General features: G+C 44.5%; 1 long non-coding RNA gene across 1 annotated transcript; it reads left to right on the top strand.

Moving 5' to 3' along the window:
- Positions 1-10902: 10902 nt before the first annotated feature.
- On the top strand, positions 10903-24991 carry LOC121050377. The gene is made up of 3 exons (XR_005802790.1): positions 10903-10914; positions 12548-12549; positions 24851-24991. It is a non-coding gene; the product is annotated as an uncharacterized LOC121050377 (long non-coding RNA).
- The last annotated feature ends 740 nt before the right edge of the window (positions 24992-25731 follow it).

Raw genomic sequence — 25731 nt, 5'->3', positions numbered from 1 at the left:
TGGTGTTTCACCAGTGGCGAAAGTTGGGGTAGTCTTGATGGCCCACAGAACTTCCAGCAGCTTCTCCGCCCATAAACCCTTGGCGTCGTCGAGCTTCTTTTTTAGCAGCTTCTTGATTATCTTGTTTGCTGCTTCGACTTGGCTGTTGGTTTGGGGGTGAGCGACAGATGCTAAACTCATCTTGGTGCCCAGGTTAGCGGTGAAAGATATGAGTTCCTTGTTGTTGAACTGTGTACCGTTGTCTGTGATGATTGTGTGGGGGACGCCGTAGTGGCAGTAGATGTTCTTCCAGAGGAAGTGAGTTACCTTGGCGGTAGTTATTGCCATCAGCGGTTCCACCTCTATCCACTTACTATTGTAGTCAATGGCGACAATGATGTATTTGAACTGGCCCTTGGCGGTTGGGAATTTTCCAAGCAAGTCTAGGCCCCATGTGGAATGGATCCATGGGCCAATAATAATTTACAGTGGTTCCGCCGGGGCGTGGGGGAGGTCAGCGTATTGTTGACATTTGTGGCAAGATCTTGACACCCTTCTGGCATCGTCGCCGAGCGTGGGCCAAAAGTAACCTTATCGCATTGTGCGATTGGCCAAAGATCTGGCGCTTGAGTGGTTTCCACATTCCCCAGCATGTATCATGGCAAGAACGACTTTTCCCTCCTCTGAGGTCAGACACCGGAGATTGGAGTGGGTGAACCCCTGGCGGTAAAGCTTGCCATTCTAGATGTTATAGCAGGCTGCCCTCTGCTTAAGTTGCCTTGCTTCGATCTTTTCAGCTGGCAGCGTTCCATTGCGCTTGTATTCTATGATTTCATCCACCCAGCTGGGATTGACCTCAATGTTGAAGATCTCCACTAGGGTTTTGGTGATGCTTGGCTTGTCGAGGCATTCCACCCTTGTGTCCGCTGGACTTTGGTGTGGTTGAGCGGTTGCTAGTCTGGCCAGTGAATCAACTTTGACAATCTTTTCCCTGGGGATCTGTGTAATAGTGTGAAATTTGAATTTTTTGAGCAGCGTCTTGACGTAACCCAAATATGCTGCCAATTGTTGGTCCTTGGCTTGGAAACTGTCGTTGACCTGGTTAACGACTAGCTTAGAGTCGCTGAATATGTTGACGTTGTCAACCCCCGAGTCGATGGCGAGAAGTAAGCCGGCAATGAGCACTTCATACTCCGCCATGTTGTTTGAGGCTTTGAAATTGAACTTTAACGCGTATTCCACGTTTAGTCCCCCTGGTCCCGTCAAGATGACTCCAGTGCAACAGGCCTTGGAGCAAGCGGAGCCGTCCACGTAGAGGTTCTAATCTGACTGCTACTGGGGGGCTCGTTCCGCAGCAGTTATCATTTCTGTGTTGGCCTCTTCTGCCCCTAAGTTGGGTTCATCCTGACACTCGTGAGCTCAGTGATGAAATCTGCCACCGCCTGGCCTTTCATGGCAGTTCTTGGCTTGTAGTCAATGTCAAACTCGCTGAGCTCGATGGCCCACTTGCTGAGGCGCCGGGAGTGTTCAGGGTTCTGCATTACTTGCTTCAGCAGCTGGTTTGTGAAGACATGAATTGTGTGGGCCTGGAAGTATTGGCGGACGCGCCTAGAGGCAACAATGAGTGCGAGAGCGAGCCTCTCCAGGAGGCTATACCTTGTCTATGCCCCGTTCATGCCTCTGTCGGCGTAGAATATCGGGAGCTCCTCCTGGCCCTCTCATCGTACAATGGCGCAACTTACAGTTGATGGTGATACCGCTAGGTAGATGTACAGTACCTCCCCCTATACAGGAATGGAAAGAAGTGGGACTGCTGCCAAGTATTCCTCCAAACTTTAGAACGCTGCCTCACAGTCTGGGGTCCAGTCGATTTCTTTCTTGTGGGTCCTTTTCAGAACTTTGAAAAATGGGAGGCACCTGTCAGTGAGTCTGGAGATGAACCGAGAGAGAGTGGTTAGCTTGCCTTGGAGGCTCTGAACGTGCACCTTCCATTCCGGAGCCTTCATGTTGAGGATGGCTTGCACCTTGTTAGGATTGGCCTCTATGCCCTGTTCGCTGACGATGTAGCCCAGAAATTTGCTAGCGGTGACGCCAAAGAAACATTTTTCTGGGTTGAGGTGCATACCATAAGCCAAGAGAATGGCGAATATGATTCTGAGGTTTTCCACGTGTCCGCTGGCTTTGATGCTTTTGACCAACATGTCATCCACGTATACCTCTATTATCTTGCAGAGATGCTCAGCGAACATGGCATTCATCAACCGTTGATAAGTTGCACCGGCGTTCTTCAAACCGAAAGGCATGACATTGTAACAGTATAGGCCCTTGTCGGTGGTGAAAGTGGTGCGTTCCTGGTTGCCGGGGTGCATCTTGATCTGATTATAATTGGAGAAGGTGTCCATTATGCTGAGTAGCTCGTGTCCAGTAGTTGCATCGACCAGTTGATTAATGGGGGGTAGCGGGAAGCTATCCTTTGGGCATGCCTTGTTAAGACCCTTGAAGTCGACTCATATCCGCCACTTTCCGCTGGTCTTCTTGACCATGACCAAGTTGGAAATCCACTGAGGGTAATTGACTTGGCGGATGAACCCAATGTTCTGAAGCTTGGCGACCTCCTCCCCTATTGCATGATATCTCTCTTCATCGAAGGCCCTCCGCCGCTGCTTGACCAGATAGAAGGATGCTTTTATGCTCAACTTGTGTGTGATGATTTCAGGGGAGATGCTTGGCATATCAGCATAGGACCATGCAAAGACGACGGCGTTGTCATGTAGAAACTGAGTGAGTTCTGCCGCTATTTCTGGGGCTAGCTGAGCACCTATTATGACTGCCCGCTCAGGGTGCTCGTCAGAGATCCTGATAACCTTCAAGGATGTTTCTAGGTTGACAGGCTCCTTTTTTACATATTTTTCCTCATCATCCTTAGGGCCCTCAAAGATATTTGGTGCCGGTGCATGGTTTCCTACCATTAGTATCTCATGGCGACGTGTTGACTGTGCCACAGTTGTTGAATAACATTCCCGTGCCAGTTGTTGACTTCCTTTCACACAGCCTGTCCCGTTGGGTGTGGGGAACTTCATGAGAAGCATATATCCAACTATGATGCACTTGAGCTTGTCGAGTGTCGGCCGACCAATGATGGCATTGTATGAAATGAAACAATCGACAATGATGAACTCCGTATGTATTTCAGTTGTACATGGACTAGCGCCGATAATTAGTCGCATGTAGTCAGAACCCAGTGGTTGGGTAACGTCATCGGAGAAGCTGAGCAATGGCTCATGATCCTGGAGTAATTTTCTATTCCGCTGGAGTTGGTTATAGCAACCATTGAAGATAACATTGACACCGCTATCAACAATGACCATTCCCACTTACCATTTATCGAGCACGGCGTTGATCAAGAATGGATCGTCTTGGGGAAGATGTACTCCACGCTCCTCCTCCTCCGAGAAGGTAATGGGTTCCCAACCAGACTTTGGGAGTTTAACGGATCTCTCATAGCGGATGTTGCAAACTTCTTTGGGGTGGTTAGTGCGTGCATAATGCTTTCTTGCCCTATTAGACATGTTGGTGATTGGAGCACCGTCGTCGATGGTGTTGATGTGGCGCATGGGTTTGATGTTAGCGACCACAGGTGGTGGTTGGCGCACCTTGAATTGTTCCATCTTACCATCATAGTACAAAGTCTCAATAGCTGTTTTGAGAGCGTTGCAGCTGTTGGTATAGTGACCGCTGTCCTCTTGGTATTTACACCACTTGCTGGTGTTTCTTGGTTTTCCTACTCTTGGGTACTTTCTTGGGGTGGCGGTGGGATCTGGTCTTTACACTGGTCGTATATCTCTTCATACGAGGTTGTGAGGACTATAAACACTGCGTACCACTGGGAGGACTTCATCTGTTTGTTACGGTTATCCCCATGGGATGAGCAGTTGCCCTTGTTGTAATGCTGGTCCTTCTGCCGCTTGCTCTGGTAGTTGCCCTGTTGCCACTCTCTCTTCTTATCAGTTGGCGGCGTAGCAGAGGTTTTGTTAGCGGTCTCCTAATGGCTAGAGAAGGGCTGAATGGACTTTGCCGGTATTGGCAGTGATGGTGGGGTTTCTCCATATGTGATGAACTCTGCCTGTGCATGGATGACAGCTTCGCTCATGACATGGTCATATGCAGCATTTGGATGATTGTAATTGAGATGATAGAGAAATTGTCCTTTTAGGAGTCCTTGCTTGAAGGCTGCTAATGCCATTGTTTTATCTCGATCGCCGCACTGAGATGCTGCCGCTCGCCATCTGTTGACGAATGCCTTCAATGTTTTCTCCGCGCCCTGCTTGACGTTGAATAGTTGAGTTGTGTTGTGATGTCCGGCGGCCAACAGGATGAACCGAGACAGGAAAGCGTTTGACAGTGCATGGAATGAGTCGATGGATCCTGGTAGGCATTCAAAGAACCAGCTCATTGCCTCACTATCTAACGTTTCACTGAACAAGTGGCAGAGGGTGGCGTCATCAAACCCCTTGTTGTTAGTGACTTTTTTGAAGGTGTCCATATGGACGAAGGAGTCAGTCATGTCGCCATAATGTGGCATCTTTGGTGTCTTTGCATATGCTGGTCTAACGGCTTGCAAGATCCTAGCGGTGAATGGTCATAGTCTGGATGCAAAGAGCGGATTTGGAATTGGCGCTGGGGCACCTGCCTCCACCCGGATTAGCCTTTGCTCTAGTTGTTGCATTCTTTCTAGGATTAGGGTTGTTGTGTCGCCAGCGGGCCCCGCTTGGAGATTTCGCCTAACCATCTCCCGCCTGGGGACAGGTGGATTACCTTCAGTCCTAGCCCTAGCCGCCGAGCGGTTGGTGTACGGCTGTGACTCTGCTTCCTGTTCCATCATTGGCTGGGGCAGGGGAGGTGGACCCTTTCCCAATAGTTCTGGTGGGTTCGGCGGTACCTACATATGTATGATTGGTACAAGTACCAATCCGCCGGTATTGGGTCGACTAAGTCTGGTGCTCCGTGATTACTCGCTCTGCGCTGGGTTAGCGTTTGCCTCCAGCGCCTTCTTCAGTTTGTCAAATTCTGACATCAGTGTGACCAATTGCTTTTGGGCCTCTGCCTTCTCTTCGCGCTCTTGTTCATGCTCCCTGTTTGCCTTGTGGAGGTCCGCTAGTACCAGCTCATACATAGCGGCGAGATCCTGGCCCGGTGGGCGACTGCTGCCTAGTCGGGCCTCTACTGCGGTTTGAGTCAGCAGGACCTGGGTTGAGCCCTAGGGTTCTGCGCTGGGGTTGACCGGAGTGTTGAATAATGCACAGTTAACATTAACTGCTGGGTTGATGTTAGCCACGGGGTTGGTGGGATGGGGGTTGGCAGATTGATCCGCTTGCTCCTAAACGTTTCCCCCGCTACCGTTGGTCATGGTGGTTATGGTGGGATGGCCTTTTGTTCAAGGATTCCCATAGACGGCGCCAATGTTAATGTCTAAGATTGAGAGGTGGCCCAAGTCTCGGTTAACACTGGTCTGATGGGCGGACCACTACTTATGATATTCTCAGAGCTTCCGCTACCTGTCAAGTAAAATACAAAGGGTGTCAGAGGGAGACCACGTTGGGCGGTCTTCTATTCTCCGATGCCTAAGTTAGTCAATGTATTTGTATTGATAGAATAACAGTAGGTAAGTAGTAAATGCGTAATTAATGAGGATAGAGGAGAGAACCTTTTATAGGTGGGGAAGAGGCTGACCTCTTTTATGTTTTCGATGTGGAACTGACATGCTTCAGTTCCCAGCTTGTGGAGCTTCTTATGCTATCTTGGTGCGGCGAGTGGCGGTGCGTCAGAGGTGATCTGAGGGTGAGCCAGGGCGCAGGCAGTAGCCTGCTTGGCTGTGTTTACGTTGGTCACTCTGTTGGCGGGAGTTGGTACCGTTGGCGGTAGCATGAGCGTGGCTCATTATACCTAATTATGTTTGGCAAATGCTCATGTAAGTATATCGGAAAAGGTCAAGAGCTCGCCAGGAAGCCACCTTCCCTTTTCTCACCAATATGACTTCACAAAAGCTTGTTGTGGAACAATATGACTTCACAATAAGCTTTTGTGAAGTAGAAATGGGACTTCTTGTCCAACATTGAAGAAAATGTAAAGGAGAGTGGCTCCCATCCTTATAAATGGGACCACACCTCCCATTTAGAAGACCACTCCATTTCAACTCTTGTAATCATATTGGGCCGCAAGGGCCAAACACTTGTTAAAACTTTCAAGTTGCAAGTGGAACCACTATATGTCTCGAGTCTCCCTCTCTCTATCTCTAATGCTAACTAGAGACTTCGTTTCTATCGTTAACATTGACGCTGTCAGTGGGAAGCCGATACAATGGCTTTGTCACTTACCATGAGATAAGTCACCTTAACGGAGTTCAAAGAAATTTTTCCTTCTTTTCTTATTTGAGTTGTCTACTAAGGTCGCTCAGTGGACACCAACTCCAGTGTGTTAAGCTTGCATTTCTTGGCAACTTAGCATTTCGCGACAACTTGTGCCCAGTCTAGTTCACATGCAATGTTTCAAGTCAAAGTGAATTTAGCTAACTGCCAATGTCGTTCCATCCCACACTTAGGTGACCAAAAAAAAAAATCAAAAAACAAAACATCAACAACAACTTTGGGTGCCCATTTACTATGGACACCCATTTGCAGGGAAGCTTGTAGCACAGCGGCACACAACACCGCCAACACTAGCGAGGGCATAGAGCCAGCACCAGCAGGCGCCAACCTGCGATCAACGTCAACGTTAAGGCAAGCCTACCAAAAACTTCAGTAGCAAACTTAACGAGATACTTGAGCCTTGTAGCCAAAAGCCTTGACAAGATCCTCAAGCTTTAATGAGCAAGTAGGACGCGCGCGGTCATCACTTCAACTCAAAACTCAATCAGCATCAACATCATCATGCTCTGTCCTCGGGTCAGTGTAATGCTCTCGTTAACTCAACACATCCATGAAGCTAACGCCATCTAATCTTGGCACCCAGAAAGTTACTCTATGCACCTAGAGGATCATACTTGTTCAATCATCATCAGTCCAACACACTCAATCTTTTTTGGTCCGTCAAGCAGCTCTCCCATCACCCAACCTCCATGTCTTGCACCGCCAAGCAAAAGCACTGCCAACAAGCAGAAAGTGTCCGTCAAAGGATTTGTCCGCTAGGGCTCTATCCGTCAAGCTCAGTCCTTCAAGAAAAGATCCGCCAACTGGCAACCACCAAGTTTTACCTCCACCAACAATCGCCAGGCCCAGCTCATACAAAGCACCAGCACGCCAAACACGGACCATACGCTCCCAACCACCTTCAGGCTTCAAATTTTTGTGGCGGTGGAAACCTCCAACAAAGTCCACCCAACGACATCTATGGCAGCAAGCTTGATGAGTCCCGTCACCTACTCAAGGATTATATAACTTGTCGCTCGAACCGGTCCCCAACAGTGACAACCGCCAACACAACGATAGCCACCAGCTTCGTCTCCTTCATCAAGCGATAGCCGCCAACATCAACGTCCAGTGCAATCTTACCGCTACCACCAACATGACCTTGATGCCACCACCAAGGATCAATCCGACAAGTGCATGCTGCCACCACCAAGGATCAATACAAATATGATCTTGGCATCCCAAATCCTTGCTATTTACCCAGTAGCTCCTTTTCTTCTTTCTATGCGCACAAGTCAAATGTTCGTTGTATCCGCTTTCCTTCAAACATGCTCTCGCGCTTTAAGCCTCGAGCTTCTATGGTCGTCAAACCCGCAAAATAAGCAAAGCCCCTTTCTTGACTCTTAATTTGCCTACTACTGAGATATATACGAGGCTGTGAACAATAACACAGTTACTATTTATGAACAAAAGTCTAATGCCATCTATGCACTTGGTCAGCCCATGCACTCTTAACTCATATATGCTTAACACTTGGTTAGCCTATGGACTTGCGATAAGTATTCATAGCTGCACATAATTATAATTTATTATAATCATTGGCATATTCAGTTAGACTTGGTTTATTTTTAAGAGTTTTCATCACCACTAGGGTGAAAATTTTCTTGCACCGGAAAAAAAGATACTCAACTTTCAAAAGTGATCAAAATGATACATAAATTTTTAAAAACAAATCAACTTGATACCCAACTTTCAAAAGTGATCAAAATGATACCTAAAGTTTTAAAAACAAATTAACTTGATACCTCAGTTTATTTTTTGTAAGAGTTTTTATCACCACTAGGGTCAAAACTTTCTTGCACCGGACAAAAAGATACCCAACTTTCAAAAGTGATCAAAATGATACCTAAATTTTTAAAAACAAATCAACTTGATACCCAACTTTCAAAAGTGATCAATGTAGATACCTCTCACTAGCATGACTAATTTGCTATCTCACCAAGCATAAGTAACACCCTCTTTGTGGGCCCACAAGCCATGGTAGGACCCAACTGAGATATACATGCCGTAGCCCGGCATACAACCTACGCCGTGGTAGTTGGAAGCGGCCAAGACCTCGCCGGGATGCAACCTTCCCGGCCTTACCAAGTTACCTTCATAAACATGCTTTCTAAGACTAGAATAGTGGTTTTAGCATCCCACATGAAAGAAAATGTAAAGGAGAGGGGTTCCCTTACCTATAAAAGGGACCCCTCCTGACACTTAGAATCCATTCCATTACACACTTTGTAATCCCATTGGGCCGCAAGACCCAACACACATAGGTAAACATTTCAAGTGGCTAAGGAGGGAAACGAACCACTATACTTCTTGTGTCTCACTATTTCTCTCTCTCTCTCTTTCTTTTATGTTAATTAGAGCCTTCAGTTTCTAACATTAACATTGGCGCCATATGTGGGAAGCCGATATAATGGTTTCGTCACTTACCATGTGTTAAGTCAGCTTAGCAGAGGTCAAAGAAATATTCTTCTTTTCTTCTCTTCTCTGAGTTATCTAATCTAAGTTCTCATTGAGCACTGATCTTTGATAAACATTCAATCTTCTTCTTAAGCAGCAACTTATGCCCAAACTTTGATCAATCTTCTCAGCGGCAACTTGTGCCCAGTCTTTGATCAATCTTCTCAGGGCAACTTGTGCCTAATGTTTGATAAAACTTCTTAGTGGCAAATTTTGCCCCCAATCTTTCCCACCGGAGTCCGGCTAGCCTAGTGATCTTCTTCCAGAGTTCTTCATATTCCAAAGAATCAGACTTGGTTGGAGCCAACTTGCACCGGACTCGGGAGGACAAGCGACGATAGTCGCATGTGTATCGCACTCGTGTGCTATGGCGTGTATTGCATTTGTATTAATATGTAACATGTTGTCATTGTGTATCGCATTTATATGGAGTATCAATCGGTGTATCGCTATTGGCCACAAAGCCCATTATAATGAACTTTCATTTTGGAGAATGTATCGCCTTTTATTGTGCTATCGTCTTTCATTTCTGGTGCTTTTCATTGCGTATCACTTGTCATTGTGGTGGAGTGTGAGTGTCGGCGCTGCATTCTATGGTAAGCCATTGTAGATCGGTACTTGGGGCGAGAGAGAGTGGCTAGCCTTTGATGTTGGGCTCATTCTTTTGGCATGGCGCCTCATCGGCGTTTCATTAGTATTGCATTGTATCGCATAAAGTAGCAGTTCGTAGATAGGAGCATTCATGAATTACGATGTATCACGTAGCATTGACATTAGTTCGTGGTGATATATTGTATGCTATTCATTCATTTATTGCGTGGCGAAATATCGCATATCGCTGCATGGCGAAGTATCGCATATTGTTAACATTTGGGCCTTGATTGACATTTGGCGCGATGTATCGCGCAATAGCATTCATTCGAATATCCGCTCGTGGAGATGTATCGCATTCGAAAATTCGTGTTGGCGTATCACGTATTGTTAACATTCGTCCGTGCATGGTGGAGTATCGCGTATCATTCATTCATTCATTCGCGGCAGAGAATCGCTTAGCATTCATTCATTCATTCATAGCATTTTAAACATTCGTGTCGGCGTATCGCGTATTGTTAACATTTGTTCGTGCATGGTGGAGTATCGCATATCATTCATTATTCATTCATTCGCAGTGGAGAATCGTGTAGCATTCATTCATTCATTCGCGGCGGAGAATCGCGTAGCATTCATTCATTCATTCATTCATAGCAGAGTATCGCATATCATTCATTCATTCATTCGCGGTGGAGAATCGCGTAGCATTCATTCATTCATTCATTCATAGCAGAGTAGCGCATATCATTCATTCATTCATTAACCGTGCAGTATTGCGCAACATTCATTCATTCATTGACGGCGGAGTATTACATATCATTCATTCATTCATGCATGCATTCGCGGCGAGATATTGTGTAACGTTATATCGCATAACGTTAACATTCATTCAGTCATTTGGAAACATTCATTCATTTGATCGCGACTGGCAGCGCAAGGGTTCATGAGGGACATCTTCATGTTGTATCAGCAGAATCGGCCGGGAGCGATATCGCATTTGCATTATTGAACGCGTAGGCAATAAGTTGGGATTGCTATACTGCTTGCTCGTGCCTGTTACGTGTAATTGTAGTGACCGATGAGGCTGATGGCGATAGTTATTGGAGTATGTTGGACTGATTATAAGGTCGGATGGCAAGAATCGTTAGCATTCGTTTAATGCAATTGGGTATGGCGAGTAGGAGCATTTCATTCATTAGTAATATCATTTCATTCAATACTGCGTGAGGGTAGTTGCAAAATACATTCAACTAGGAAAAGATAAAAGGAGAGATAGTATCGGTGCTTACAAGCATGGGGAGAGGCGATAGCGAGGTGGAGACTGTGCAGCCTGGGTGCCTCGCTCTACTTGGGATAGTAGCAGAGGTGCTGGGCATTCGATGGGTGTGGGAGAGTGGTGTCGTCTGCTCCCCTCAAGTAGAAGGTAGCGGGTCCAACGGAGAGGAGGCTTTGAGCCCTGTTGGGGTTTGCATTTTCTCTTTCATTACCCAGTCTCAGACTGAGAGGAGGCGAGGCATGACCCTGGCGTTATAGTAGCGAGCGATACGCTGTTTATTATTGATATTGTGAAGATGGGCTCGCTCGCGGCACTTTTGCAAGAGGTCAGAGTCGAGGTTCAACCCTTCCGAGTTAGTGACTGGGTCGAAGCATGAGATCCCCTCGCTGCGGACCTCCTGCTCGACAGGGATCACGGCCTCCGTCCTGAAGGATAAGCAGAAAGGGGACTTGCTGTGGGCCTTTGTTAGGGTCGTCCTGATCGCCCACAGGACCTCGGGTAATTTCTCTGCCCATAAGCCCTTGGCATCGTCTAGCCTCTTCTTCAAGTTATGTTTAATTATCTTGTTGATAGCTTCGTGTTTATACCTACACTAGCAAGCTAGTTCTCTACATCACCAAGCATAAGTAACACCCACTTTGGGACATCCACGAGACATGGCAAGGCCCAACCGCGACATCCATCGTGTAGCCCTATGTTCAAGCTACGCCACGGTATCTGGAAGAGGCAAATCCGTCGCCGGGAAGCCACGTTCCCGCCCTTGCCAAGATGCCTCCACAACATGGCTTTCTACATGCTTCTTGGACTAGCTAGAATTGTGTGGTTGCTTGTCCCACATCGAAAACCATGTAAAGGAAGAGCATTCCTTCACCTATAAAAGGAATGCCTCCTCCCACTTAAACACCATTCAACACATTCCATTACACACTTTGTAATGCACTTGGGCCGCAAGGCTCGACACACTAGTACACATTCAAGTGGACGTAGTTTCCCGCTAAGGCGGGAAACGAACCACTATACTTCGCTTGTGTCGCCCTCTCTCCCTCTTTACTTATCGTTAATTAGATCCCCAACGGATCTAAGCATTAACACTTCGACTTGGCCATTTGTCTGTGGGTGTGCGGGGGAGGTGTATCGGATTTGCGTTCCGTACTGGCCGACGAAATCCTATCGTTATCAAACTGGGCACCGTTATTTGTTATGATTGTCTTAGGGATTCCAAACCGGCAATAGATGTTCTTCTACAGAAAGTTGATCACCTTTGCCACCGTGATTGTGGCCAGGGCCTTGGCTTCGACCCACTTGGTATTGTAGTCCATTGAGACAATGGCAAATTTTAGCTAGCCTGGTGTTATTGGGAATTTGCCGATGAAGTCTAGCCCCCACTGGCAGTATGCCCAAGGATCTATGATGATTGAGAGCAGGATGGAAGGTGCGAGAGGGGAGTTGGTGAACTGATGGCACTTGAGGCATGCGCTAGTGATAAGCTTTGTGTCTTACTCGATTGTGGGCCAATAGTACCTTGTACGTAATGCCTTGAAGGCCAAATTTCTTGCGCCAGCTTGATTGCCACAGACTCCACTATGCAACGATAGCAGAACTCGCAGCCCCTCCTCGAGGGAGATACACTTCAGCAAGGGGAAAGACCTTCATTTCCTGAATAGTTTGCCTTCTTGGACAGTGAATAGCGTTGCTCTTCTGTGGAGCAGTGTCGCGATAGTCTTGTCTTGGGGCTCGATACCCTTGGAGAGGTAGTCGATGAATGGGTCCATCCACGAAGGCGTGCGCTCACTCTCGGTCAATAATATTTCCAAGAATGCCTTATCGATACTCAGCTTATCTAGGATTTCCAGCTTGAGGCCTCCCATATCTGTGTTTGGGGGCAATGTTTCTAGCCTGGCGACAACGTCTGCTTTGCTATTCTGTGCCCTAGGGATCAGGACGATTGTGTGGCTGGTAAGGCATTGTTGGAGTAAGATCTTGGCGAGGGATTGGTAGTGAGATAGGTGTGGTTCTTTGGCTTGGTAATCGCCGCCGACTTGGTTTACTAGGAGTCTCAAATCCAATGTAGTGGCCCATTGGTCTGTGAGGACCCATCTTAGTGCGTTGTGGTGGTGCAAGAGGCACATAAATGGCTCACTCAAATGTGATTAAGTACGAGATACTTGTACCCAGTCACTAGCTGTAATGCAGAGATAGATTGAGTGGCGGTGGGTCGTAGACGAACTAGTATAGCTATATGCGATATTGCATAACCCCAAGCGGATATAAGAAGATTGGTACGCGTTACCAATGTCCGGGCTACCATCGTAGTCATTTTCGCGAGACCAGTTGGGTGTGTACATGGGAATATGATGTCCAACATCAGTCCTAATGCAATAACCATCAAAAGTCTTCGATATAAACTCTCTAGCATTGTTAAGTCCAATTGACTGAATGAGATGATACGGGGAGTGAACCCGTTACCATATGATCTGTGCTAGGAGTGTAGTATAAGCAGCATTACAAGTGGACAATGGCACAACATGTGAACAGCGTGTTTGCGTGTCAACCAACATCATGAAATATTTAAACGGCCGCAAGTTGGTCGTATCAGTCCACAGAATTGCCTTGGATTCTATGTAAGAACAGAAGGAGTATTGTTGTATCCTTTGCATAGGACGGTCTCAGTACTAATTTCCATGAGGAACATGCTTTGTAGAATGAGCAAGAGGCCTTAAAAGCAACCAACACCATGCCAATAATGCCTTCAGACGACAGAATTCTTGTTTTCTGTTGTCTGAATCTTTTAAACTTCTTCAGACAACATATAAATTAATTCTGTTGTCTGAATAGCATGAGAATCCATACTATTTCAGTTTTTCTAGCTTTGAACAACTCAGACAACAAATAACTGTTGTATGAATAAACAGAGAAATTCTCACTTTCAGTTGAAAAAATAAGACAACAGATTTATGTTGTCTGAATGAAACGGGAAAATTACATCTCCTTTTGTGTCCAAATTTTTTTTTTTTGTTACCAAGTAAACTTATCATCAATTTGCCTCAACATGCCTGTGTTTTCCCACACTTAAATCAAAACATCAAAAACACCTTCTCGCGCCTAACTCTCTCTTGACCCAACAGCAACCTAGAGGAACAACCCAGCAACATCCCATCCATTACGAGCAACCCAACCCAGATTCCCTTGATTCCTCTCCATCAAAAAAGACAGAAGATTCCTTTACACTCCCCGAACTAGGTTTTCCCAGATCTGGAGTTCTTCAATTTCAAGAGGTGGAGTCCGAAGCATTCAGTATTGTTAATTGCATGGTAAACTCGTTCTTCCTCTTAGGGTTTCAACTTCGATTCATTTTGGGTTTTAGGGTTTTGTTGGGGTATCGATTTGGGGGTTTTGCTAATTTCCTTTGAAACTAGATTGGGGTGTTAGGGAATACAAATCAAGCTAAAAAGATTGCAGAGATAGAAGGCTGAGATCGAATCGAATCAAAACAAAAACGAAATTACAGTGATGAAAATCGAAGTAAAAATCAAGCTAAACAGAGTGCAGAGATATGGAATTAAACCTCAATGATCGATTAGAGACTGTTGCGAACTAGAGCGAGAGCTTCGTCTTCCTGAGCGAGCTAGAGAGAGACAGCTTCACGGTTTGCTAGAGAGAGAAAGAGTTTCATCGTGGTAGAGAGAGAGAGAGAGAGACTGAGAGTAACTGAATGTGAAACAGAAATTTAAATAATAGATAGGTGAGGTTAAAATAGGTATAACATAAAAAGGAGCTGATGGTTTTGGGCCCTAAAGTGGTCTTATGTATACAAAACAATTTAGGTGGCCTTATGAGTCATATAAGTCTCAAAGTGACACTTCTCTGTAATTTTCTATTGTAAATTTTATACATCTGTTTCAATTACATCTCTTATAGTATTAGGAGTTTGAAGCCTATAAGCATCTCTATCTCCACCCTCTTCGCTTCCGTGCTCCCGTATCGTCATCTCTCTGTTTTTTTTTTTTTTTTTCCTGAGAATTATCGTTGTTTCTCTTTATCGAGTATGAGTTCCAGAAGACGCCCAATGGATGACTACAACAGGTGGTCCAAGCATCTTCCTGATGAATTGATTGAGATGATTGTGAAGCGTCTAACCCTAGTCGATTCAATCAGATTCGCTGCTGTGTGTCCTTCTTGGAGAAGTGTATCGTCACAATGGTTTCAACGAGTAACCCGACTTCCATGGCTCCTGAATTCGACCGAGTTTCTAGACTCAGAAACTGTGAATTACAGTCTCTACAGTCCAAGTGAAGACACAGTCTACGACCTCAAGTTTCGAACAGAAAATAATAAGTTGCGTGCTTCACGTAGTAATAAGATACGTTGCTCGGGCTCTATTAATGGCTGGTTGATTATGTCCGAATGGAGATCGAAGAAGAATATGATTCATAAGACTTCCATCAATTATTTCTTGAACCCAATGACAGGTGATCGTATTAAGCTTCCCCAGCTGACCGGAATCATCCCATTGAGCTCCGCGGCCTCTTCAGATCCAAGATGTTCTGATTGCATTGTTGCAACCTCTTCAGATCCATTACGTTCTGATCGCGATATTGTAGTTCAAGGCGGGATGAAGTTGGTGTTTTGCAGGCCAGGTAGTCATAAATCATGCCCTTGAGAAGGGCAAAAACGTTATATACATTGCATTAAATTTCATGAGGATGGCAAGTTATACGTTTTAGAACTGACCGATTGTTATGAACTTGTTGTTCTTGTTCTTGTTTCTGTTCCTGTTTTAGATCCGTTAAATCAATGTCAAGGCAAAGGCAGGTGTGAGAAAATTATTGCTTATAGGGAAAAGACAATATTAGCTGGAATGCCATCAGGGGATTCGCCGGCCGGCATTGGGAGCCCATCATTTTTCTGGTCCTCCAAAGGTGAGTTTTTACTGGTTTGGGGGCGCGATTGGCCCGGCTGGAAATTTCGTGCGTTAAAAATGGATGATAAAAGTGGTCATAATCCTGTTTGGGTGGACTTGGAGACGAATGATGTTGCTGAAGACGAAGTAGTCTTAGTATCCGCCTCACACAGCACCTCAATGTCAAAGTTGAAGACATTTATGACAACCATAGACGAGGCTTTTCTGGGACTTTATTGCGGAAAATTCTTCACCTGCCATGGTTCGTTGAATTGTGAGAATCTTTTACGTGGGGTATGGTTTACGCCCAATATAACCAGATAAATCAGAGCCAATTACGAATATATGGAAGGAGATTTTAGATATAGGACGTCCTTTGTTTACTATACTTTGTTTGAAGGACAAGTTATGAATTTCAATGTTTTGAAATTTGGTCAAAATATTACTTTACTTGAATTGGAAATTTTATGATTTAAAATTAAAATATCTTTTATTTATTTCTTTGTGGGGGTCACTGATATTTTTAATACTAATTAGTGGTTTTCTATATTAATATGTAATGATTATTTGACCATGTGGTTTATGCCGATCATAAGATTCTAATTCTAACGGTCTGAGGCGAAGAATTTTAATGTGGCCCCCGAGATTTATATATATATATTCAGGGTGACTTCTTGAAATTGAGAACTGACAAACTACACTAAATTGAATTAAACCGATGCAATTTCAATCGATTAAACCATTGAATCGATGGTTTTGAAGTTTTGATGCAGTTTGCATAGGTATTTAAGAAAACTCGGAAAGAAAGAAAAAAGAACCAAAACGAAAGAATAATTAATTAAAATTTTGTTGTAGACAAACTGAAATTGAGAGGAATTTGCTGTGTATTCTCATTGATAATAGGGGCCTCTTTATATAGAGGATTACAATGTATAGAATCTCAATCATACAAGGAAAGTAATCGTACATTGAATAGGAATCTAGATCCTTCTAATTCAACCCTATTACCACTAGGTCAAGTAACCTAGAGTTTGGGCCAAACACAAATAGAGATATCCTTAAACACTCCCCCTTGTGTTGTCCAAACGCGGTGCTTCTCTCGTTGCCTCGTTAAAAACCTTGCCGAGTAACAAAAACCCAGTGGGACAAAAATAACCTCGGTCGAAAGGGAAAAAGAGGGAAAAAGAGCACAACACACCCTTCACGTTTCGAGGTGAACATGTAGACATCTCCCCCTGATGTCTGCACCTCCTCCTGATGACTACGATCATGGGAGTTCAGATAATTTCCGCAAGCCAATTCTTGCCACATGTTTCTCGAACGTGGATTTGGGCAATGACTTAGTAAACAAGTCTGCCTCATTGTCCTCAGATCGAACCTGGTTCACTTTGATCTTGAGGAGCTTCTGTTGTTGCTGATTGTAGAAGAATTTGGGCGATATATGCTTGGTGTTGTCGCCTTTGATGTAGCCTTGCTTCATTTGTTCAATGCAAGCAGCATTATCCTCATAAATGCTCGTTGGCTCATCTGTGGTAGACTTCAAACCACAATTGCTTCGAATATGCGTAACTATGGATCGAAGCCATATACATTCACGAACTGCTTCGTGAAGAGCAATAATCTCTGCATGATTCGAAGAGGTAGCGACTAAGGTCTGCTTTGTAGACCTCCAAGATATCGCGGTCTTTCCCATGGTGAAAACATAACCAGTTTGGGAGCGACCTTTGTGTGGGTCAGAGAGGTACCCAGCATCAGCAAAACCATCCAAAACACTTATATCGTTTTGGGATGGGGAGAGGGAACACAGTCCACCATGTGTGGCGTCCCTGGCACTTGATGGGTCCGAATCCATCTTCTCTCTGTAGGGATAGAACAAGCCCATATCGATCGTACCACTTAGGTATCGAAAGATATCTTTAACACCAGTCCAATGGCGTCGTGTAGGCGCAAAGCTATATCTAGCTAGCAAGTTCACAGCGAATGAGATATCCGGTCTTATGCATTGTGCTAAGTACAATAATGCGCCTATTGCACTTAGGTAGGGCACCTCTGCCTCTAGCACTTCTTCATCGTCATCTTTTGGACTAAATTGATCCTTCTTTGGATCAAGACTACGGACGATCATTGGGGTGCTTGAAGGCTTAATCTTATCAGTGTTGAAACGCCTAAGCATCTTTTGGGTATAAGCTGATTGATGAATCAGGATACCATCTCTACGGTGCTCAAGTTCTAAACCGAGGCAAAACCGTGTTTTCCCAAGATCTTTCATCTCAAACTCGGATTTCAAGTGTTCAGCGGTTTCCCTTAACTCTTTAAGGGTGCCAATTATGTTCATGACATCGACATAAACCGCTACTATTGCAAATCCGGAACTTGTCCCCTTTATGAACACACATGGGCATAGTTCATTGTTGACATATCCCTTTTCAATCAAGTAGTCACTTAGACGGTTATACCACATCCGTCCGGATTGTTTCAATCCATATAGTGAGTGTTTCAATCTAATCGCAAACGCGCTCCGTGGTTTAGAGCCACTTGATTTGGGTAACTGAATTCCGTCTGGAATCTTCATGTATATCTCTGTATCTAGATCCTCATATAGATACGCAGTAACCACATCCAAAAGCTGCATGTTCAGTTTTTCGGAAACTACCAAACTGACAAGGTAGCGGAACGTTATGACATCCATTACGGGAGAATAGGTCTCCTCGTAGTCGATTCCAGGGCGTTGTGAGAAACCTTGCGCCACAAGGCGAGCTTTGTACCTTACAATCTCGTTTTTCTCATTACGCTTTCTAACGAATACCCATTTGTGACCAACTGGTTTGGTGTTGGGCGGTATTGGCACAACTGGTCCGAATACCTTTCTTTTCGCTAGAGAATCAAGTTCTGCTTGGATCGCATCTTTCCACTTTGGCCAATCAACTCTACGTTGGCATTCATCAACGGAGCGTCGTTCGATGTCATCGGTCTCAATAATCTCACGCGCCACTGAATACGCGAATACATCATCAATGATGATGGAGTTTCTTTCCCACGTCCCATGTACACTAGTGTAATTAACAGAGATCTCTACGTTCTCAGGGATAGGTTCTGACATTGAGGCATCCCCCAATGATGTCTCTTGGACATAACCATAATCCGGAACATTCTCATGGGACGGATTTTGAGTATCGATGATCAAAGGATTTGTTTGTGCCTCGTTCGCTCTCTTTCTAGGGCGAGTATCCTTCGAACCAATCGATCTACCGTGCTTTCTTGCGGGACCTGCGGCCATAGATGCCACATCATTGCCATGTTGGGCAATGGCGCCATCTCCTGGTGTCACAAGAGAGGCGTGATGTCCAGTATTTGGGACATCGATCCTTGCAGGCACGTTTGCAGCAGGTATGTGTGATCTCATCACTTTGGCAACATCAGAAAACGCATCAGGCAGAGTGTCTGCTACGTTCTGGAGCTCGATTATTCTTCGCACTTCAAGTTCGGACTATGCGGTACGGGGATCGAGATGAGACATAGTGGGGACAGACCACGACAATTCCTGTCGTTCCTGTTGAACATATGTGTTCTTATCTCCCCCTAACGATGGGAAGACTGTCTCATCAAAGTGACAATCCGCAAATCTAGCGGTAAAGAGATCGCCTGTCAAGGGTTCAAGGTAGCGGACGATTGTTGGAGATTCATATCCAACATAAATGCCCATTCGTCATTGTGGACCCATCTTAGTACGCTGTAGCGGCGTAATAGGCACATAAGTGGCACACCCAAAGATGCGTAAGTGCGAGATATCAGGCTCGTACCCAGTCACTAGCTATAACGCAGAGTAAGATTGGGTGGCAGTGGGTCGTAGACGAATTAGCGTCGCTGCATGCAATATTGCATATCCCCAAGCAGAAACAGAGAGATTGGTGCGCATAACCAATGTCCGTGCTATCATCTGTAGTCGTTTGATAGAGGCTTCTGCGAGACCATTTTGGGTATGAACATGGGGAATTGGATGCTCTACATCAATCCCCAGTGACATGCAATAGTCATCGAATGTTTTCGATGTAAACTCCCCAACATTATCAAGTCGAATTGACTTAATAGGATGGTCAGGGTAGTGAGCCCGTAGACGGATAATCTGGGCGAGGAGTTTAGCATAAGCAGCATTTCGAGTGGACAGTAGCGCGACATGTGACCAGCGTGTCGACGCATCAACCAATACCATAAAGTATTTAAAAGGTCCGCATGGTGGTTGAATTGGTCCACAGATATCCCCTTGGATTCTCTGTAAGAACGGAATGAGTATTTTGGGATCCTTTGCGTAGGACGGTCTCGGTCCTAATTTCCCGAAGGAACAGGCTTTGCAGAAAGAGCGAGGGGCCTTAGAAGCAACCAATGAGGATTTTGGTTGGGCCTGAGCGTCTGTAGCGCTATTAGAAGCAAAGTGGGTGACTACATCTCCCATTATGGCGTTAGAGCCATGGAAATTGGTGTGTGTGGCGTCATGGCCACTAGGAGGAACAACCCTGGCATCATGCTCATGGTTGGCACCATTAATGGTGTCACCACATGGGACTTGGGCGGCCCTATGGCGCCCCAAGACGGCTGCAGCTCCAGATGCTGCAATTGTTGCGGTCTTGCTAAGTCCTGGAATCAATTTTCGATTCTTGCTTCTTCTCACTCTGAAGAATGGATGTCCGTGTGAAGTCTTTAGTATACGGAGCATCATATCACGACCAGGATGTCCTAGTCGGTCATGCCAAAGCCAATATGTGTCTGAATCCAAGAGATCTTCTCTTATGACATTATTGGATTCAATAGGTCGAATTGTATTGACATAAAGTCCACTAGATTGACACATAAGCTTCTCTAAGATGCGCTTTCTTCCGCAATCATTAGAGGTAATGCAAAGGAATTCTATTCCGTTCTCACTATGTGTTTCCGCATGGAATCCGTTGGCTCTAATATCTTTAAAGCTCAATAAGGTTCGATTTGCCTTAGGAGCGTAGAGAGCTTTAGTGACTTTAATCAAGGTGCCATTAGGCAAAAGGAATTGGGCCATTCCATGTCCTTGAACTAAACCTGATGGCCCAGCCATCGTAGTCACAGATGAATATGTAGGCAACATCTCCAAGAATAATTGCCTATGTCGTAGAATGGTGTGCGTAGTCGCACTATCCGCAAGACATTGAAGTTCATCCATTCCTCTTAGGATTGCAGAGCGAGATTCGGTCCTAGGCGAACAGACTAGAGAGATGGTCGCGTGGTCACGGGGTCGCGGGATTGCTGGGGTATCGCGAGAATGCGGAGCTGTGAGAATACGGAGCTGCAAAGAATGCGGGGCCACGAGGATGCGGAGCCGCAAAGAAGTTGAGTCGCGAGCGTTCGCGGGAGAAGCGAGCGCGCGCGAGGGTACTAGTCTGATATCTCGCGGAAGTATCGCGGTGTCGCAGGGTGCGGAGTCGTGGGGGTCGCGTGAAGGGGCGAGCGTTCGCAGAAAAAACAAACGCGCGAGAAGGAAGAAGGCAAGCAGGGCTTACGGGCGCGAGGACAGGAGGCAAGCGGGGCTTGCAGGTGCTGCAAGGGCAGCGAGGCTAACCTGGTAGGGTTAGCGTTGAGTTGTGACGTGGGGACTGCGGGGGCAGTAGTAGCATAGGCGAGGCTAATCCGATTTTAGGCTTATAGCTAGGGTTAGGACTCGTGCTGATAACGTGTTGTAGAGAAACTGAAATTGAGAGGAATTTGCTGTGTATTCTCATTGATAATAGGGGCCTCTTTATATAGAGGATTACAATGTATAGAATCTTAATCATACAAGGAAAGTAATCGTACATTGAATAGGAATCTAGATCCTTCTAATTCAACCCTATTACCACTAGGTCAAGTAACCTAGAGTTTGGGCCAAACACAAATAGAGATATCCTTAAACAAATTTATATTTTTGTTAGAAGTGATTGATTCTTGTTAATTAGCTTTATTAGTGCAGGCTCTCAAACAATATATAATGTCCCTTGACTCTAACCATATTTCAAGTTCTATACCTGTTTAATTTATAGCAAATTACCACTAACTACACTTTTTATCCAATATTTACCATTAATAGGCCTTTTTTTTATATTTCCCTTGCGGTACTGTTCATGACCCATGCGCAAGGCTCATATCCCGTGCGGCCATTTTCCTACCAATTTTTTGATTGTTCTATTAATGAGAAATTACAAAAATAACCTCAACTGATTTCTAATGGTAGCACTGACCCTCAGTAGTGTACTGACCCTCAGTAGTGTACTGATCCTCAGTAGCACTCAATAATAAATATATTTCAGAGATCGCATTATCTACCAAGTTAAACAGGTAGAAAAAGTAAATGTAAATTTTCCATGTATGTTGCTTCGCATAATGCTGCTTTGATTAATTTGTGTATATGATAAATGCAAATATGAGTACTGAACCTCAGTAGTACCAATCCCATAAGAAACTAACAAACACAAAACCAAAGCTACTGACCCTCAATACAAAAGCACAAGTCTAAAACTATGATTCCACAACAGGACTATAGACACTGATTCCACAAAAACAATAGATATTGCATCCTTTGGATACCCAGCTTGATCTGTAGTTTCAGCTCCTCAGATGTAACACCAGGTATTGACCCTGCAGAAATTAGAAATTATGACTAATTGACTAACGAAACAAATTCACAAAAAGAAACAAATTCAAAAACGATCTTCCAAATGTGATAACCATCGAACACAACGGTTTACATGCACAAAACCCAACAACTAACCCCAATCTGTCAAAACCTCACTGCCCTGAAAATTTGAACACATCTTTTAACAAAAATACATCAACCACTTTCTGACTATATCAACAATTAGCTAGCAATCCCGATTGAGCTCCACAACTTTAATATGAAACCAAAAATTTCAATTGTGAACATAATCACCACTCACCAGGCATGAAATTCTTTGTAAATTATGAAACTAAAACAAATTTCGGTCACTTTCGCACAAAAAGAACATATCAAACTAGTTCAAAGCTACTGACCCTCAATACAAAACCGGTTGCTTCGCAGCCTTGCTTCACCGGATTCGCAGCCTTGCTTCACCGGATTCGCAGCCTCCCTTCGCCGGCTTCGCAGCCACAGTTCGCCGGTTGCTTTGCAGCCTCGGTTCGCCGGATTCGCCGCCTCACTTCGGCGGCTTCGCAGCCTCGCTTCGCCTGTTGCTTCGCCGGATTCGCAGCCTCCCTTCGCCGGTTGCTTCGCCGCCTCGATCCGCCAGCTGCTTGGTCCCTTACCTTCGTCGGAGCCCTAGATCGATTTAGGGAGGATTTGGATTTTGGGATGGTTTCGATTTTGGAACCGATCTGATTTTGGGAGAAATGGGTTATGTGAGTCTCAATGGCATGTTTCGTAATTTTCTTAATATTTGAGTGTTTTTTCTATTAAATGGGTTGACAGCCTGTTTCAATTATTGCCCGCATGGGCTATTGATTTTGGAGTCTGCTATTGGTAAATAGTAGTGTCATTTTGTAGTTATTGGTAAAAAGCTCTTTAATTTATTATTGCTTGATTAGTTTTCTAATGTAAGGGCAACTTATTTGGCTTGTTTTTTTTCCCCCTTATATATTGAAATTTCTCGTGTTTTTTGTTTTTCAATGCATGTTATTCTGTTCAAATGAAAATAGTGGATATTGTGTACTTAGATTTTTTTTTTTTTTTTTTGAATAAAGGGCGGTGCGGCAGCCCCACTACACCAATTTCGGAATCAGACAACACATATCAGACGACAGCAAACATTTTAACTATCGTCTGATTTAATCAGATGACAGCAAGAAATATTGTGTCGTCTGAGTTTTCGAATTAGACAACAGTTTTTTCTTGGCTCTTGTGCAATAGCTTTTCAGACAATGGTTTATTTTTTTGATGTTGTCTGAATGATTTAATTCAGACAACAGTTATTATGTGATGTTGTCCAAGGTTCATTTATACAATGGTTGATTTTTGCTGTTGTCTGATTATTTTCAGTCACACAACTGTTATTAGGTGTCTGTTGTCTGATATCTTGTAAGTCAATGGCTACTGAAAGATGTTGTTTGATTTATGTGGTTCAGACAATGGTTTTTAATTTGTCTGTTGTTACATGAGTTTCAGACAATGCACTTTATTTGATGTCGTCTGAGTTTTAGATTTTTTTTTTTGGATACAATGAATAGCTGACTTTAGTTAGGGTTTGACTTATACTTTTAACACTTAAACTCTTTCAACTCGTTCCCTCTCCATTCCATCGAGCAAAACACCCAGTCCGCCTCCAGCTGAAAATCACTCTCTCTCACTCTCATCCCTCAGTCCCGCTCTCAGCCCAGCCCTCAGCCCCGCCCTCAGCCCGCTCTCAGACCACGAACCCGTCTCTCTCAGCCCCGTCCTCAGCCCGCTCTCAGACCACGAACCCGTCTCTCTCGATCAGCCTCGCCCCCATTCCATCGAGCAAAACACCCAGTCCGCCTCCAGCTAAAAATCACTCTCTCTCACTCTCATCCCTCAGTCCCGCTCTCAGTCCCGCCCTCAGCCCCGCCCTCAGCCCGCTCTCAGACCACGAACCCGTCTCTACTAAGCAGTTTGAAGGCAGATCCTCTCAAACTTAACCTTCATCAACAACAGCTTCATGGTCTGGAACCCGCCGGAGTTCGTCAGGGATTGTATGGATGATGGGGAAACCATGAGAAAAGAGAAGAAAAATTAGTGTGAATCCTGAAATCCTGTTCGATATCATGTCCCAGTAGGTTGTTAAGAGATTTCAGGCAAATAGGCTTGAAGTGCGAAGTGTTGGATGTGTTTTTTTTTTTGGGTTGCCCAAGCTCGATCTGCTCCGACTCATTCACCCTGCTCCCTCTGAACTTTAGGTACTCAACTTTGTTTGATTTTACTCTCTGGGTATTGCTGAATAGCCATTTGTGTGATTAAAGTCTGAAGCTTTTGATAAACTTTAGAAGAAAGATTGAAACTTTGGTTGCTGTCATTCAAATTTTGCATATTTTTTAGTTATATGCTTAGCTTTTGATAAACCCATTTGATATATTAAAGAAAGAATGAAATTTCTGAAGGCTTGGGGAAAATTTGGGTTTGTCTTCGAAGAGGTTGCTGGGTTTTCGAAGAGTTGTGAGTTTAATTTGGGTATATCTTTGGTAACATGAAAGAAGATGTCAAAATTGTTTGAACTTTAAACATTTAGTATTGAAAAAGATAAAATTTGAAAGGAAGCTATTTCTACAATTTTGGTTTTAGTTTTGAGTTTAGGATCATTTTCTGGACTTTGCCCTCAAACTAAATCTGTGAATTTCAACTGGTGAGTTTTCTCTCCAAACTATTTTGCCAGTTTGGATGCCGTGGTGTTTATGCGCATTTTCATCTTCAGGTTAGTGATGGATGGACTAGTAGTGTTAAAGGGTATATTGGATTTGAGTTTGATTTTTGAAGTTGGGTTTTTTTGTTTGTGCAGTTTGAAGGTGTTTGGGTTTGGTGGGATTATTGGGGTTTTTGTTCTTCTGCCAATAAATTTTCTGGGGACCCAGCTGGAGGTGGATTTTTCGGATTTGCCCAACAAGTCTTTGGACTCGTTTAGTATTTCGAATGTGGATGATGGCTCAAACTGGTATGTATGTGGTTCTTATGGGAGGGTGGTTGAAAATTGTGGGAAATACTGAGATGAAATTGTAATGTTAAACACTAGGTGTTGTAGTTTTTGATAGTTGCATTAGCTACACTGGGTTGAGGGTCATTTATAACATCTATCATATTTCCACACATTGTTTCCCAGTTTCCATTCTATTGCTTTCAATTTTATCAAATTTATGGCATTTATAAGCCGTATAAGTCGGTGTGTCCTTCGGTTAAGTTAGAGTTGGTTGATTAATGAGAGGTGAGGGCAGCTTGATCTTAGGTTGAGATTTGCGTTTAGGTCTGTGGTGAATATTCTAATTCCCCCTGGCAGATTATGATAGCTAATATAAATAGGATCTGTTCCTCCGTGTTTGGCACCTGACTTAGAGTTTTCACTTACCTATTGTGTCTGAACATTCAT

Source organism: Rosa chinensis, chromosome 7 (genome assembly GCF_002994745.2).
Source record: "Rosa chinensis cultivar Old Blush chromosome 7, RchiOBHm-V2, whole genome shotgun sequence".
Lineage (NCBI taxonomy): Eukaryota > Viridiplantae > Streptophyta > Magnoliopsida > Rosales > Rosaceae > Rosa > Rosa chinensis.
The sequence above is the reverse complement of the archived record's forward strand: the minus strand, read 5'-3'. Positions and strand labels throughout refer to the sequence as shown.